The following is an 18,486-nucleotide window of genomic DNA, read 5'->3' on the forward strand; positions in this document are numbered from 1 at the left end:
TAAGGATAAAACTTACCTTCATATAGTCCTTCTACAGGACCTGAATGATGGCAGAACAGGTCTCTGGAATAATGATCCCCAGAGCCTGGGGGGAGATGCCTGTAGAGAACTTGAGGTCCTGAAGGCTTCTCCCTGTCACCAAGTAGCGCAACGTGGTGATGAGCCTCTGCTCTGGAGTGATGGCTTGCCGCATGCAGGTATCCTGCCTGGTGATATAAGGGGTCAGCAAAGCCAGCAGACGGTGAAAAACGTGATGCGTCATCCGGAGATAATTCCTGAAATCATCAGGATTATTCTCGCGGATCTCACGGAGCAAAGGCATGTGCGAGAACTGGTCACGCTGGCGCAACCAATTCTTGGACCACAAACGCCTCCCCTCCCTGTTCATGGACCGGGCTTGTGTCAAAGTTAGAACCCCAACACGAAGACCCTGCACAGCACAAACTCTACGACGAGTACGTAGACGAAACATGGTTTGAAAACGGTCGGCTGGTCAGAACGGACAACAGAAAGCACCGATAAACTGCAAGGCCTGAAAGAACGACCTAAATAGCAGAAGCAAGCAGACAATGAAAAATGCCTTTCAAAGCATACTATACCAAGATATAGTCCACAATGACAAACAAAAGACTGCACGCACTGATTATCAGATACGCAAAGACATGCACAAACCGAAGAGCAGTAGCGATCTGAATCACAAATCTGAAAAGCGTGAATCGTCTCTTACCAAACTTCTACTAACACGAAAGCAGAAGGAGCCCAAAGGGTGCCGAATGTGGTGCTGAATGTCCCTTTTCTAGTCCCGCCGTACACGGCTTACGTCACCGCGTTCTTGGCAACCGCAAATTCCGACAACTTGGTCCGACCGTGTGTATGCAACCGTTTCGGACTAAATCCGTAGGACAAAATCCGTCGGACCAAATCCAACGGATTTGGTTCGCAGAATGTCCGACCGTGTGTACAAGAGCTAAGAGGTTTCTACCAGGTCCAGCCACCAGAACATGCATTTCAGGAGATCAATTGTCTTGTGGACCCTGAAATTACCTGATAGGGGATGATCGTGACACAGACCCAAAATTGTTACATGTAAACATTCAGACACAAATACCTTGTTTTCATTCAACAGCAATCCTTCCCGGAGTGTCAGCGTGACCCCTAGAGGGCTAAGAACGTCTGCCAAAGCCTGCTTCATTCAGTTGAGAAGGTAGCCCTGTAAAAATAAGAAGTTACTTTTAGGGATGGCCAAACGGTTCGCCCCGCGGCCGTTTCGCGGCGAATTTTCGGCTGTTCGCCTTCCGCCCGATCGGCGGACTATTGCTGCCGTTCGCCCGGCGGACTTCCGTGTTTACTGTGTAAAAGAACTTTGACCTATGATGACACATCCATCATGGGGTACAGGACAGCCAACTGAGACATTACAGCACATGGACACTTGGACATTCCCCCTAACTTATAAATAGACCCGATCCGGCAGCCATTTTACATTCTTTCTTCTGTCACTATAGGGAGAGGTTGCTGTGTGGAGCAGGGAGAGACTGCAGTGACCCAAATCGCTAGCTATTTGGTCCACAAAAGTTCTTTTCAGGACTGGTATAGGTGTTAGGTGTAGTTCAGGATATAGGTTTGAGGCACTGCTGTGCTACTGATTTTTGCAGCAGCCTGTCTTTTGTCAGTGTAGAGAGAGGGACAGGATGCTGTGTGCTGCAGGGACAGTCAGTTTAATCATTAGCTGTTACTATTAGGTCCAAAAAGTGCTATTCAAGTTATTGTTCCAGCAGCCTCTGTTTTGTCAGTTTAAATAGGGACAGGCAGGAAGCTGTGTGTGAGGCAGTGAGGGACAGTCAGTTTAATCAGTAGCTGTTACTATTAGGTCCACAAAGGTTATTTTCAGGACTGGTATGGTAATAGGCTTGTACACGTATAATATTCTTTCTCCCAAATATAGAAAGAATATTATACTTGACTGCTGCCCTTCTGCTGCAGTATACCTTTATCAGTATAGGGACTGAGGTACAGTCTGCTAATCATTCACAACCTACTTGTTCCACAAAGGTCCTTATAAGGACTGGTAAGGTCTAGGGTACTACAGTACATAGGGTTGAGTGAGTTACAGTCTGCTATTCCTTAAGGACTGGTATAGGTCCACAATACATAGGGTTGAGGTGCACTACTGCTGACTGCTGCCCTTCTGCTGCAGTAGTCCTTTATCAGTATAGGGACTGAGGTACAGTCTGCTAATCATTCACAACCTACTTGTTCCACAAAGGTCCTTATAAGGACTGGTAAGGTCTAGGGTACTACAGTACATAGGGTTGAGTGAGGTACAGTCTGCTATTCCTTAAGGACTGGTATAGGTCCACAATACATAGGGTTGAGGTGCACTACTGCTGACTGCTGCCCTTCTGCTGCAGTAGTCCTTTATCAGTATAGGGACTGAGGTACAGTCTGCTAATCATTCACAACCTACTTGTTCCACAAAGGTCCTTATAAGGACTGGTAAGGTCTAGGGTACTACAGTACATAGGGTTGAGTGAGGTACAGTCTGCTATTCCTTAAGGACTGGTATAGGTCCACAATACATAGGGTTGAGGTGCACTACTGCTGACTGCTGCCCTTCTGCTGCAGTAGTCCTTTATCAGTATAGGGACTGAGGTACAGTCTGCTAATCATTCACAACCTACTTGTTCCACAAAGGTCCTTATAAGGACTGGTAAGGTCTAGGGTACTACAGTACATAGGGTTGAGTGAGGTACAGTCTGCTATTCCTTAAGGACTGGTATAGGTCCACAATACATAGGGTTGAGGTGCACTACTGCTGACTGCTGCCCTTCTGCTGCAGTAGTCTTTTATCAGTATAGGGACTGAGGTACAGTCTAATCATCCACAACCTACTTGTTCCACAAAGGTCCTTATAAGGACTGGAAAAGTATAGGGTACTACAGTACATAGGGTTGAGTGAGGTATAGTCTGCTATACCTTAAGGACTGGTATAGGTCCACAATACATAGGGTTGAGGTGCACTACTGCTGACTGCTGCCCTTCTGCTGCAATAGTCCTTTATCAGTATAGGGACTGAGGTACAGTCTGCTGATCATTCACAACCTACTTTTTCCACAAAGGTCCTTATAAGGACTGGTAAGGTCTAGGGTACTACAGTACATAGGGTTGAGTGAAGTACAGTCTGCTATTCCTTAAGGACTGGTATAGGTCCACAATACATAGGGTTGAGGTGCACTACTGCTGACTACTGCCCTTCTGCTGCACCCCCAAAGACACTACCACCAACAACACCACCACCACATACCTTCCGCTTGAGTCACAGGAATTATTTTCCGATCCATATCAAGACATTTCTGATGCGCAGCCACTCTTGGCATTGGATCAGGAAGAGGAGGTAGCAAGAACCGCCACTCAGCAGTCTGACGACAGTACCCAGATCAGCCCAAGGAGGAGGTTGGTCCCCGCTATTGCTGCCTACTCCGAGATCTCTACTTATAGCGGTGGGGAAGGTGACGTCGATGATGACGTGTCTAGTGATGTCACGTGGGTGCCCACAAGAGAGGAAGAGGAGGGGAGTTCAGAGGGAGATATGGACCAGCAGATAGGGAGGAGAAGCAGGAATAACTTACATTGCACAGGAGGGACAAAGCAGACTGCAAATGTATCAGGAGCGAGTCATCGACCATGTACGGTCACATCTGGAGCTCCCAGGACACCGGCACATGGCTCCACAGTGTGGGCTTTTTTTAACGTGTCCACTGCTGACAATAGCGTTGCCATCTGCAATCTTTGCAGTCAACGCATTAGTCGCGGTAAGCCCAACACTCACCTAGGGACGAGCGCCTTAAGAATGCACATGAGCAGCCATCACCGAGCCCAGTGGGAGCAATGGAACACGCAAAGCCACACTCCAGGCTCTCACCGTCCAGCCTCGTCTTCTACTTCTCCTTCTCCTCTCTCCTCACAATTGTCCTCCACTCCACCTTCCATCACGCCAAGCTCATGTTTTTCTGCAAAAAGGCAGGCTTCCGTGGGCCTAATGTTCGAGCGTAAAAAAATGGTGACGCCGGATAACCCTCTTGCCCAACGGTTGACGGCTAGCTTGTCAGAACTGATAGCCCGCCAACTACTGCCATATAAACTGGTGGATTCGGAGGCCTTTCGAAAATTTGTGGCCATTGGAACACCACAATGGAAGGTCCCAGGAAGGAAGTATTTCTCAGAGAAGGGCATCCCAGAGCTATATGGCCATGCTCAGCGGCAAGTGAATGTATCTCTGGCACACAGTGTCGGTGCCAAGATACATCTGACCACAGACACGTGGTCTAGCAAACACGGGCAGGGAAGGTATATCACTTTTACTGCCCACTGGGTGAACCTTCTGACGGCCGTCAAGCATGTAACCTGTGGCACCCGTGTAGATTTGGTTTTACCGCCACGGATTGCATGCAGGCCTGGCTCTTCTTCTCCTCCTCCTCCTACTCCATCCTCCTCCCTCTCCTCCTCAGCTGACTCCTCCTTTTCCGCTGCTAGCGTCTCTTCCGCTGCGCCGACCAAGCTCCCCAGAACCTATTCGACATGCCAGGTGAGACGTTGCCATGCCGTGCTGCGTCTGTTGTGCCTGGAAGCCAAGAGCCACACTGGCCCGGCACTTCTTTCAGCTTTGCGTTCACAGGCAGATCAGTGGCTAACACCCCTCAATTTGACAGTTGGTAAAGTGGTGTGTGACAACGGTGCCAATCTGCTTAGCGCATTGAAACAGGGCAAAATTACGCACGTGCCATGCATGGCACACGTCTTCATAGTTTCATAGTTAGTTAGGTTGAATAAAGACACCTGTCCATCCAGTTCAACCTGAGTGAGTGTCTACAATTGTACCCATCCCTGTACACTGCACACTCATGTCGATCCCTACCCTCAAGGAGCCCACAATCCATGGTCTCCATTCATATACTAGGGCCAATTTTGAACAGAAGCCAATTAACCTACCTGCATGTCTTTGGACTGTGGGAGGAAACCGGAGCACCCGGAGGAAACCCACGCAGGCACAGGGAGAACATGTAAACTCCAGGCAGGTAGTGTCGTGGTTGGGATTTGAACCAGCGACCCTTCTTACTGCTAGGTAAGAGTGCTAACCACTACACCACTGTGCTGCCCGTAGTCTTAAACTTGGTCGTGCAGCGATTCGTTGTCAAATACCCTGGGGTCCAGGACATCTTGCGGCAGGCAAGGAAAATCTCGGCCCATTTCAGAAGATTTTTCACGGCCATGGCTCGCCTTGCTGACATTCAGTGGCGACACAATCTGCCGGTCAGACGTCTTATTTGCGATTGCCCGACGCGATGGAACTCAACCTTCTATATGCTTGATAGGCTGCTCCAGCAGAAACGTGCAGTTAACGTCTACCTGTATGAACTCTAGGGAAGAACAGGTTCTGGGGAGCTGGGGTTTTTTTCACCGCGCCAGTGGCTGCTCATGCGCGACGCATGCAGACTTCTGCGCCCATTTGAGGAGCTCACCAAACTGGTCAGTCGCAGCCATGGCGCCATCAGTGACATGGTACCTTATGCCTTCTTTATGGATCGTGCATTGCGTCGTGTCATTGATCAAGCTGTGGAGGAACAGGAGCGGGAAGATGAGGAAGTCGCAATGCTGGATGAATTCCCAGGGGGGGCTACTCTATCTGAGACAAGTCAACAACAGGAGTCTGAAGAGGAGTCAGAGGAGGATGGTGCCGTGGCGGATGAGGAGGAGCAAGAAGAGCATGCTTTAAACCTTTCTGGGACCCCTGTTGTTGTGCGTGGATGGGGAGAGGAGAATGAAGAGGACGACATTATCCTGGATGATGAGCAGGAGCCAGGCCACCACACCGCTTCCAGTTTAGTGCAAATGGGGGCCTTCATGCTCCAGTGTTTTAATAGGGCCCCCTGCATAAAAAGCATAAGGGTCAAGGACCAGTACTGGGTGGCAACGTATTTAGACCCCCGGTACAAACACAAAATGGCGGAAATGTTACCGCCGTCACAGAGGGCTGTCAGAATGGAGCACTTCCAGGCCTTGCTTCGAGAAATGCTGCATTCTGCTTTTGCGTGCGCTGGCAGAGGAGCAATTCCCACTCCCAGAGAAGGAGTTGAGGGTACCAATCCAACAGCGCCTGCAAGAAGAGGCCGGTTTGAAGATGTGTTGGTGACTTCGGATATGAGGTCATTCTTTCAGCCGACCCATCAACAGGTGTCATCCGGATCCAGCATCAGGGAACGCCTAGACCGTCAGGTGTCTGACTACATCGGGTTAATGGCCGATGTGGATGCTCTGAGGAGTAATGAACCCCTGGACTACTGGGTGGGCAGGCTTGACCTCTGGCCAGAGCTTGCCCAATTTGCAATCGAACTGTTGGCTTGCCCCTCATCCAGTGTCCTGTCCGAAAGGACGTTCAGCACAGCAGGGGGGATCGTGACCAATAAGCGTACTCGCCTAGCTCACGACAGTGTTAACTACCTCACATTTCTAAAAATGAATGAGGCATGGATCTCGGAGGAATTCAACACATGTGACCAGTAGACCATGTATATGTCTATAAACAATTTTTTCAATCGAGCACACAGACCTTCTTTCTTCATTTGGCTCACTTCCTTGTCCAAAAAAAGCACACCGTACTATATGCCCGTACCCTCCTGTTTGAAGAGGTTGAGCGGTGTCATATTTCTACTGGGGCTGCTTATTATGAGGGGCTCCCACCATCCCTGTGCTGTGCTGACTTCCTCCTAGGGCTGCTTATTATGAGGGGCTCCCACCATCCCTGTGCTGTGCTGACTTCCTCCTGGGGCTGTACCTCTGCTGTGCATATTATGAGGGGCTCCCACCATCCCTATGCTATGCTCATTATGAGGGGCTCCCACCATCCCTGTGCTGTGCTGACTTCCTCCTGGGGCTGCTTATCATGAGGGGCTCCCACCATCCCTGTGCTATGCTGACATCCTCCTGGGGCTGCTTATTATGAGGGGCTCCCACCATCCCTGTGCTGTGCTGACTTCCTCCTGGGGCTGCTTATTATGAGGAGCTCCCACCATCCCTGTGCTGTGCTGACTTTCTCCTGGGGCTGTACCTCTGCTGTTCATATTATGAGGGGCTCCCACCATCCCTGTGCTATGCTCATTATGAGGGGCTCCCACCATCCCTGTGCTGTGCTGACTTCCTCCTGGGGCTGGTTATTATGAGGGGCTCCCACCATCCCTGTGCTGTGCCGACTTCCTCCTGGGGCTGTACCTCTGCTGTGCATATTATGAAGGGCTCCCACCATCCCTGTGCTAGGCTAATTATGAGGGGCTCCCACCATCCCTGTGCTATGCTGACTTCCTCCTGGGGCTGCTTATGGTGCAGGTGTCAGTGCTGTATATCACGGTGCTGGTGTCAGTGCTGTATATCACGCTGCTGATGTCAGCGCTCTCTATCACGGTGCTGGTGTCAGATCACTCTATCACGGTGCAGGTGTCATTGCTGTATGTCACGCTGCTGATGTCATTGCTCTCTATCACGGTGCTGCTGTCAGTGCTGTATATCACGGTGCTGGTGTTAGTGCTTTATGTCACGCTGCTGATGTCAGTGCTCTCTATCACACTGCTGGTGTCAGATCACTCTATCACGGTGCAGGTGTCATTGCTGTATGTCACATTGCTGGTGATCATCTCCTGCACCCTCTTCTTTGCCTACCCTGACCTTCCCTCTCCTCCATTGCCTTCATGTGCTCCACAGTCCTGAATTGTCACAACAATTTCACATATAAAAAAAGAATGCTTGTAGTTGTCGAGCCCAGATTCACCTCATACATGTGTTATGTCATTGGCCATGTGGTGGGACTATGTTTGCACAGCCAGTAATTATTTTGTGGCTGCAAATTTGACCTGTAGGTTTGCAATGTTCAACATTACGGTTCGCAAACTATCGGCCGCGTTCGCGGTCTGCGTTCGCAAAATGTCCCGTCGGAATTTCGTCCATCACTAGTTACTTTCAGACAAGATGGTCATCTGCCACTGGTGGTTCCTTGGGGTCATCGAAAATACGAGACATTGTGTCTGATTTGACATTCTTCAAGCCCGACAAGTCATGTGGAACACAAATCGGGAAAAGAGCAGGGCCCAATGTGCTTGATGTGGCTTTAGGCATTTAGCAGTTCTCAGGTACTCAAGATTTTTGTGATCAGTATAGACCAGTATGGGATGCGCTGCTCCCTCCAGGAGGTACCTCCACTCTTCTAAAGCCACCTTTATGGCCAGTAACTCTCAGTACCCACCGTCATTTTCTCTCTGCTGGAGAAAGCATGCAGGAGAAAAACGCTACTGGATGCATCAGATCCTTAGGGCCTTGGCGTTGGGAGATAACTGCTCCAATAGCAACTTCAGATGCGTCTACTTCTAGTGTATATGGCAGAGACGGATCTGGGTGATCAAGAACAGGTGCCGAAATAAACAGTCTATTCAAGGGATCAAATGCAGCTTGTGCCTCAGGTGTCCAATGGAAGCAGAGGTTCTGTTTAGTCAGCTGTGTGATAACAGTTATGAATTTCCTGTAAAAGTTGTCAAATCCTATGAAGTGCTGCACCCCCTTTTTGTCGGTAGGTGCAGGCCAGTCTAAGATAGCAGAGACCTTTTCAGAGTCCATCTTGATCCCTTCAGGTGAGATTACCAGTCCCAGAAATTGGATGCTGCATTGTTCAAACTCTCATTTTTCACCTTTAGCATATAGTCCGTGTTGGTGGAGCCGGCCCAGCACCCTTTTGACATGACCTTGATGACAGTCTAGAGAAATGGAAAAAAATCAGGATGTCATCTAGGTAAACAATCAAATATTATATCCAGGAAGTCTCGGAATATGTCATTGACAAAGTGTTGGAAGGTAGCCGGGGCATTGCATAATCCAAAGGGCATCACCAGGTATTCATAGTGGCCGAATCAGGTGCAAAAGGCCATCTTGACGGATGCGAACTAAATTGTAGGCCCCCTGTAGGTCTAGTTTGGTGAAGATGGTTGCCTACCTTAATCTCTGAAATAGTTTGGATACTAGAGGGAGAGGATACTGGTTTTTAACTGTAATTTTGTTGAGCGCCCGATAGTCCACACAAGGTCGTAGGGAATGGTCCTTTTTCTCAAACCAAAAATATTCCTGCTCCTGCTGGGGTGGTAGAGGGTTGGATGAACCCCTTTTTCAAGTTTTCTTGGATATACTCTTTTAGTGCCTCCTGTTCTCATTCAGTAAGGGGGAAGATTCTACTGAAAGGGATTTCAGACCCCGGAAGCAGTTCAACCGGGCAGTCGTATGGCCAATGTGGGGGAAGAATGTCACTTACTAAAGACATCCAGGAACTCATGGTAGGGTTCAGGTACAGCTTGCCGTACCTCAGACTCAGAGTCCAGACAAAGTAGTGTTGTAGAAGAAGCTGGGGACCTTGGTAGGCAGTGTTCCTGGCAAAAGGTTGAGTGGAAGTTGATTCTCCCTGTGGCCCAGTAAACTCGTGGATTATGTGCCTGTAGCCAGGGTAGGCCCAGAATAACAGGGAATGGGGGGGAAGCGATGACATGAAGGCTTAGGATTTCCTTATGTTGGGAGGAGGCCAACATGAATAAGAGAAATGTCTCTTGGGTTACAGGTCCGGACTTGATACATGATCTGTCGGACCAACAGCTAGAACAGAAAGTCCTTGTGCTTTAGGTCTCAAGGGAATGCGTTGTTGTGTTGCAAAGGTTAGATTGATTAAATAACTGCAGGCCCCAGAATGAATGATTGGGGTAACTGACACTTCTCCTTCTAGCAGCTGGAAAGAGATGGGAAGGGTTAGGTTGGTGGCATTGGTAGATGAAGAAAAGTTGTTAACTGAAGAATTCATCCGCCACTTACGTGTCTTGGTTGGACAGGAATGTACATAGTGGTCCGCTTCCCCACAGTATAGACAGAGGCTATTCTGTCGTCTGTGCAGGCATTCCGTCGGAGACAGAGAGGGGTGTATTAGGCCGATTTGCATTGGCTCTGGTGCTTTGGTGGCAGTAGTAACAGCGGGCTGAACTGGAGTGAAGCTAACAGATGCAAGGTGAATAGGAGCTGCGATCCGGGACATCATCCAGACAGGACTTGGCTGCTGGGCTGATCTTTCTGATTGTCACTCATGGAGTTGATGGTCAATGTGAATGGCCAGTGTGATAAGGGCCTCCAGGGTATTTGGGATAACCCCTGATATCCCCAAGCTGAACTGGTGTTGCAGGGATGCATCATTCCACTGTGTGTCTGCATTCCAGCGTCTAAAGTCTGTAACATAATCTTCACCCGTTCTGCGGCCTTGCTGGAGTGCATGAAGGGCAGCCTCTGCTGTGGTGGTCCATTGCGGATTGTTGTATAATTCGACCATCGCGCCGAAGAAGGCAGACATGGACTGCAACAATACATCGTTCTTCTCCAACATCTGATGGGCCCAGGACTGGGGCTCACCCTGAAGCAATGATATGATAAATCCTACTCTGGTGGTTTCAAAGGAGACAGTTTGAGGTTGCAGGGTGAAGTACAGTTCACATGCGTTGCGGAAGGATTGTAATTTTCCCCAGTCACCTGAAAATCTCTCTGGTGCTGGAACTCTGGGTTCAGGGGGCAGCATCACCTTCTGAGGCAGAAGACGCAGCAGTGCATGCTGGTGTAGCTAGAGTCTGTACACATTGTTCCAATTGCGTATAACCCTCCTGTAGAGATTTGACAGCTTGGGTAAGGGCTGCAAGGTACTGACCGATCTCATCCATGGCCGACTTGCCACTTGCAGGCTCAGACTTGGCTGTCTGATACTGTTACATACCTGCCAGATGAGCCTGACGTGCAATGGGAAGGCTTTCTCATACAACTCCGGCTCAAGGGCCACCGGTGTTGCAACAATGGCCGCAAGAGCCTGGCAGTGTATGGGTACCTGGTTAGTCTTTGGTGTTGTCAGTTCAGCTGGTGCAGCAGGAAACAGGAAGCAGGCTGGTAGGTGCAGGGCTGAGGAGACACTGAATACATAGTCAGACAAGCTGGGTTTGGTAACAGACGATCAGATGTATGTATAGATTACAGGCAGAGAATGGTCAGGATACAGGCAAAGTTCGACAACAGGATATCAAGCAGTGTAGAGATTAGCATGGTTACAAGCTGGGGTCAGGATAACAGAGATCAATCATAGTCAAACGAGCCAGGTCAAACACAGGTAACAGATTGGATCTCAGGAACAGGAAGTCAAAGGAACAGGTATAAGCTGCAGATCAGACAATTATTTGTGATACAACTTTTTTATAAACTGACCTTTTTCTAGATACTAAAGTGTCAGATTCTCCCTACCTCTGATATACCTTACCTTCTTTATATTCTTTAGAATCTCATTGATATATTTTATAGCTCATTATCATACTTATTAAAATTTTATTCTAACTGTTGGGTTTGTTCTCATATTCCTGCGTGTCTGAGAAACGTATCATACTCTCTTTCAATGCAGATATTTTGGAATCCAATATGTTTAACTTTGTTTTCCTTCTGGAAATAATCAATTCTAGCAACATTGAATAAAGAATTGATAACATTCCATAATCAGTTTAGCATCTTCTAGTCCATCATGTAAGGATTAAGGTATATGTTGAAACAAAATGGTTGACCTTATGTCTTACTAATTACTTGTATTTCTCTCTGTAAAATAAGGATTCGTCATCTTTAGTCACGTACGCATAAGGAGAGGCCGCATCAGCCCTAAAAAGCAGTCTACGCCCAGAAGATTGTCTTATCAGCTGATAACACCCGGAGAATTGTCTTTACTTTAAAAATGTTGTTTTTTTTACATTTGCTGATGTTTGCCCTTTTCTGTCTATAAAAGATGTAATAAAGAAGCCTCAGAGCCACAGTCAGTCAGAGACAGTCAGAGTTAACGACGGACTTCTGAGCAGAAATACTGAATACTTCTGTGTCTCTTTGCTCAGATAAGAACTCTAACTAACAATTGGGAAACGGTAACATAACCTGACAAATAGGTGACTTGTTGAGGTCACACCTAACATTTCTGGCGCCGCGAATAGGGACTCGCTGAAGAAACTACAAGAGGCGAACGAACATAAGGACGGAACGAAATGGTCGGGCACATCAAAGAACCACAGACAAATCCTGCGCAGGTAAGAAAAGCTTTATTTTCTTATAAACTCTGTGCTTCTTAGATTTGTGCCCACCTGATCTGTCTGAATTGTTCTTCAGGTAAACACCAACCTCTGTAGTATGCGGGTCTTGAACTTAATATTTTGGCTTATGTTACCGTTGTTTCTTGTCTGTCTACTTGTCATCTGTCTGTTGTGAATGAGATAAGCCCTGTTTGTATGGTGTGAATTGAAACATATATCATCCCAATGGGTAACGGAATGCGCCCTTAACTCGTAAGAGTACTTTGGGGGTCCGACACTTAAGTTTGATATACGCTTTTTGATTCATGAGCCTAAAAACGGGTTGAAAGTATAAGTCCTGACTGCCTCGATAAAGCAGGAATAAGAAACGAATGCTGAGAGATTCCATGGTAATGGGACGGGAATAAAGGTCTCCACAAAGTCCCGGAGACCTAGTCATATGTGTTTGGCCACCAAAAGGGAATGCTTGTATATGTTGTAGCCGTCAGTCTGGTCATAATATTTGTCAGTTGGCTAGCATATAAGGTAATTCGATTTCAGAAATCTCATCCAGGAGAGGTTTTTAGTATTTTGGCACCCTAGGAGGAGAAGGCAACGAGACACTTAGTAAGTGATCCAAACGCCACCTAGGCAGGACTGTCAAAATGGGCCAGACACATGGTAAACCCCAGGAGGAATCTCAGAAATGTTATGCTGTTAAAGACATAATTACAATGTTGTATGGGAAGGATAAGGCACAGGGCACAAATAGGATTCTCAAGAAATTGGGGATGGATGGAGAAAATGGGCTAAGTGTAGAAGGTTGGGAAGAAATAAAGAAAGACAGACAGGGAGAGATATTGCAGAACGGATGGGTATCACAAATACAATGTTTAATTAAGGTTTCCAACAGGGCTGAAGAGGAGGGATGGGAGTATTGTCAGGAAAAGGGTGGATGGGATATGAAGGTCCGACACAAAAGTCTTCCTTCTGCTCCCGGCGATAGGGTTAATACGGGAGGTACTCCACCTCCTTATAACACCACCACACCAGGTAATGAAAGACCAAAACTTTATCCTTCCTTAAGAGGAAGAGGATGGGTATGCCGAGTATGCGGTACCCAGAACACAGACTGGGCACAGGAATGTGTACATTGCGGCGCTCAAAGACCAGAGCCCGTAGCTCCAGTCCATAGTCGGACTAGGGTAATACAAGTAAATAATCCAAATGCGGGTCAAGCAGGACAGCCACCCACAGTGACCCGACAAGTCGTTCTGAGGACATGGACACCTTGGTCGGCTGACACTCTTATGGCATTAATACAGAATGCTCCTGATCCCGTAGCAAAACCTGCCGCATTCTGTAGATTCGTGACACAATTACTAGACACACATGAAGCAACTTGGCAAGATGGGGAAGATATATGTAGACATAAAATGACACTAACGATGTTTAATCAATTTATGAATGAAATTGCTCCACATAGACCACAAGGGGATCCAGCGGCAGATCCACCAGGAGTACACCCTCGTCATATAGACTCTAGACCCCTGTTTATTGCTCAGTTACGAGAATTTTGCCAAGGGAAACAGCAGGAAAGGGGTTCGACAGCGCCCATAAAACAGGCCCCAGGTCAGACTGTTACAGAATTTTACCTCAACATGGAAAGCATGATGGCTGACGAAGGTCTAGATTTAGCCTTACCCGTCACCATTAGGGCTTTCAATCGACAGTTTATGGAAGGACTAGTACCCCAAATAGGTGACAAACTGAAGGCATGTACTCCCGAATGGAGAGCCATACGGGACAGAGGAACATTGTTGCAGAAAGCACAAGGCATAGAGGCTGATTTAGCAGAAACTAAACCCAGAAGGACACCGGGAGTTAACACTGTTGCCCGGGTCAATGAAGGAGGGAATTCCTCCCGTAAACCTCTTACCTGTTATTACTGCAACAAGGTGGGACATATAAAAAGAGACTGTAGGAAAAGGATAAAAGACGAACAGGAAGGAAACACGGACAGAGACACGAGGGACTACAGACAGAGGCGTACCAATGATAGGGACGATCCGACCGCATGACTTGCCCCAGTCCTAGCTGAATCAGAGAACAAAATGCTCCACATGTTGATGAAGGTGGAAGGTAAACATATTCCTTGTTTGGTTGACACAGGAGCGTCACGCAGTCTGTTGTCTGATTCAGTAGTCCCTCCACACATGACGTCCCGTGACACCATACCCATAAGTGGTTATGACGGTCTTTTGTCCGATGCCCCACTGACTAAACCTTAAAAAGTAAAAATAGGGGGAATGGCAACCACCTGACACTTGTGTATTGTTGCAATATGTAGATGACCTATTGTTATGTTGTCCGGATAACGATACTTGTTTAAAAGCCACTCTATCATTGTTACAATTCCTGGCTGAAAAAGGGTGCAAGGTGAATAGAACTAAGTTACAGGTATGCCAGAAAAAGGTTGTCTTTTTGGGCCACTGTATATCCCAGGGTACTCGACACCTCACTGAAAACCGAGTCCAGGCCATAAGACAAATGAATATCCCACGCAACTTTAAGCAACTTCGTATGTTTCTGGGAATGGTATCATATTGTAGACAATGGATACCACATGCCAGTTCTCTGATGCAGCCATTATATGATTGCTTGAAAATAGTACCCTATGTACTCACAGAAGCAGGTCATGAATCTTTTAGCACCTTAAAAAGGTTACTAATTTCGGCACCTGCGATCGGGATCCCTGATTATACCAAAACATTTCATTTGTACATTGCTGAAATCACGGGACACGCAACAGGGGTGTTGACACAACAACACATCAAACAAAGGCCGGTAGCATACTTCTCGGCGGCTCTCGATCCTGTCTCTAGAGGATCACCGTCCTGTGTACGAGCAGTTGCAGCAGTGTCAATTATCATTGACAAATCCTCAGAAATTGTCTTAGACAATCCTGTAGTGGTACATACCACACATGACATACACGCCATCTTATCACAGGTCCAACCAAAACACATATCAATGGCAAGGCAGCTGCGTCTACAATGCACTTTGCTCCTACCCCCCAATGTTACCTTTCAGCGATGCACTTCTTTTAACTTAGCACAGCTTTTACCATTACAGACAGATTTGACAGGGGGGAGTAATGATGATAATGGTGTAGATACAGCACAAGATACTCAGGATTCTGACACACTTTCATTTCATGACATAACATCTGATGAACACGATTGTTTCCAACTTATGGAACAAGAAACCACGGGGTTCCCACATGTCACAGACATACCCATTGCAAATGCAGAACACACACTGTACATAGATGGTAGTAGATTTGCCGATGACAAAGGTAAATATCACACAGGTTATGCTGTGGTAACGGACACACAGGTAATTGAGGCAAAGTCACTACCAGCACACATGTCGGCACAAGAAGCGGAACTAACCGCTCTAGAGAAAGCCCTAGAACACTTGGAGGGACAAGAAGGGAACATTTACACTGATTCCGCATACGCCTACGGTGTGGCACATGATTATGGCCACATATGGAAAGCTAGAGGTTACCTTACAGCAGCAGGCACACCTGTTAAACATGGTGAAGGAATCAAAAGAGTCCTGAACAATCTTCAAAAGGTTATAAGAGTAGCCATCATGAAGATAGCGGCACACACGAGCGCAAAAACAACTGAGGCAAAAGGAAACGCATTTGCAGATTTAACTGCAAAGAAGGCAGCTCTAGGGGAAGTAAGCCCTGAGACCTTAGCCACGGTACAGGTGAGTATGCCCGAAACCACATGGCAGCAGCTAATGGAACTACAGGAACAAGCAGGGGCTATTGAGAAGGACCGTTGGGTTAAAGAGGGAGCTGCACCAGGCCTTGACAATGTATGGAGAGAAGGAGACAAAATATGTCTACCCGGTTCTCTATACCCAGCAATGGCAGCGGCTGTTCACTTACCCACTCATGTCAGCTCCAATTCTATGTATAGGATTGTAAGCCAAGGATGGCTAGCCCCTGGATTCAGTAGTACTGCAAGGAACTACTGTGCTGCATGCCAAATCTGTCTGATTAATAACCCAGGACAGAGAGTGAAAACCCCACGTAAACATCAGGTCCGGGCCCAATATCCCTTTCAGAGACTGCAGATTGACTACATACAAATGCCTAAGAGCGGCCCCTTTGAATTTGTTCTCGTGTGCATCTGCCTATTTTTCAGGCTGGCCGAAAGTTATCCTGTGAAATCAGCTACGGCAAAAGCCACCGCCAAGAAACTGATTACTGAGCTGATACCTAGGTTTGGTCTCCCAGAAACAATAGAATCAGATAGGGGGACACATTTCACGGGAGAAATAATGCAAAATGTGATGGCAATGTTAGGGGTTCAACAAAGTTTTCATACTCCTTACCACCCACAGAGTTCAGGATCAGTAGAAAGAGTAAATGGTACAATCAAGCTGAAAATACAAAAAGCTATGGAGGAGTTGAACAAACCATGGCCTGAGTGCCTAGCTTTAGCTTTGTTCTCTATTAGGTACACCCCAACAGGAAAAACAGGGTTATCCCCATATGAAATACTGTTTGGAAGTGCACCTAGATTAGGTTTATATTTTCCTCAAAGTATGCAATTACAATGTGATAGTTTAACTACGTATGTAATACAGTTGCAACAGCGTCTGACTAAAATCCACAAGAGTGTGTATTCTTCTCTTCCAGACCCTAATTCTGTCACAGGTACTCATGATCTACAACCAGGATACTATGTGTATGTAAAGAAACATACCAGAAAGACACTGGAACCAAGGTTTGAAGGTCCTTTCCAGGTGCTATTGATTACAGCAACCTCAGTGAAATTGGAAGGGAAACCTACCTGGATCCACGCTTCTCATTGTAAAAAGGAGCCAGTTGGCAAATGACAACATGTATCTTTTTATTGTTTCAGTAATTCTGGCTAATAGTTTGGTTACCTCACAGAATAAAATACACAAGGATGAAGGATTTTCTAAAAAATTTTTATTACTGAAGTTTAAATATGCTTATGCCCAGAAGTCAGGATATGAGAAATGTTGGATTTGTAGCAAATTACACCCCAGCACAGCAAGTATACCACTGATGGCAGTTCCTATAAACTATACTGATCTTGCTAACAGTAGCATTAACAATTAGAATTACATGAATTAGCAATTGAAAGTATGAGTGCAGCACTGACAGGACTCTGTGAAACTACTGAGGACTATGAGTGCTGTACTTGGATACATAACACCAGCATTGAGGTACCTGATTATTATGACATCATTGCACAACACCGTATGGAAGTAAAGAATTTACAAGAGAAGGCCCGAAATATTGGTCGCGACTGGGATCCGTTTGGTGGAACTTTTAGTTTCTCAGGGTTATTCTCTTGGGTTAAGAAGGCAGCAATGACGATTATAGTGGTGCTCTTATTCGTATTTTTCTTTTATGCATGCTTTAAACTGCTCATATGCTTTTGCAAGAAAGCCAAGGTAAATGATGCGGAAAAGATGGAACTTTTGTGAAGATAGGTAGATTTAGTTTCTTGACATCACCCATCTGTCAGAAAAGCCACTCTTCCTGAATTTTAGATGTTGGTACTGTCCAGGGGGATGGGTGTATACCCCTCTGACAACTCGCGGTCAGGGAGAGTACTCTGGATATAGGCCGACTAGAACTTGTTCAGGTGGACCCAGGGCAAGAGGGAGGGGTGATGTCAAAGGGGGAAATGTAAGGATTAAGGTATATGTTGAAACAAAATGGTTGACCTTATGTCTTACTAATTACTTGTATTTCTCTCTGTAAAATAAGGATTCGTCATCTTTAGTCACGTACGCATAAGGAGAGGCCGCATCAGCCCTAAAAAGCAGTCTACGCCCAGAAGATTGTCTTATCAGCTGATAACACCCGGAGAATTGTCTTTACTTTAAAAATGTTGTTTTTTTTACATTTGCTGATGTTTGCCCTTTTCTGTCTATAAAAGATGTAATAAAGAAGCCTCAGAGCCACAGTCAGTCAGAGACAGTCAGAGTTAACGACGGACTTCTGAGCAGAAATACTGAATACTTCTGTGTCTCTTTGCTCAGATAAGAACTCTAACTAACAATTGGGAAACGGTAACATAACCTGACAAATAGGTGACTTGTTGAGGTCACACCTAACAATCATTAGGGCTTAGATCCCATCTAAGCCCTTGTACACACGATCGGAGAATCTGTCGGAATGTGTCCTATCGGACCGTGTTGTCGGATAATCCGACTGTGTGTGGTATGCATCAGACTGATTCCGTCGGAATATCCGTCAGACCAAGTTTTCCAACTT

General features: G+C 46.7%; 1 long non-coding RNA gene across 1 annotated transcript; it reads left to right on the plus strand.

The window, feature by feature from the left end:
• The first annotated feature begins 11,626 nt into the window (after positions 1 to 11,626).
• On the plus strand, positions 11,627 to 18,228 carry LOC143930482 (uncharacterized). The gene is made up of 2 exons (XR_013262781.1): positions 11,627 to 12,164; positions 17,977 to 18,228. It is a non-coding gene; the product is annotated as an uncharacterized LOC143930482 (long non-coding RNA).
• The last annotated feature ends 258 nt before the right edge of the window (positions 18,229 to 18,486 follow it).

The sequence above is a fragment of the Lithobates pipiens genome, unplaced genomic scaffold (assembly GCF_037356315.1).
Source record: "Lithobates pipiens isolate NorthernLeopardFrog02 unplaced genomic scaffold, aLitPip1_a1.2 Scaffold_25, whole genome shotgun sequence".
Classification (NCBI taxonomy): domain Eukaryota; kingdom Metazoa; phylum Chordata; class Amphibia; order Anura; family Ranidae; genus Lithobates; species Lithobates pipiens.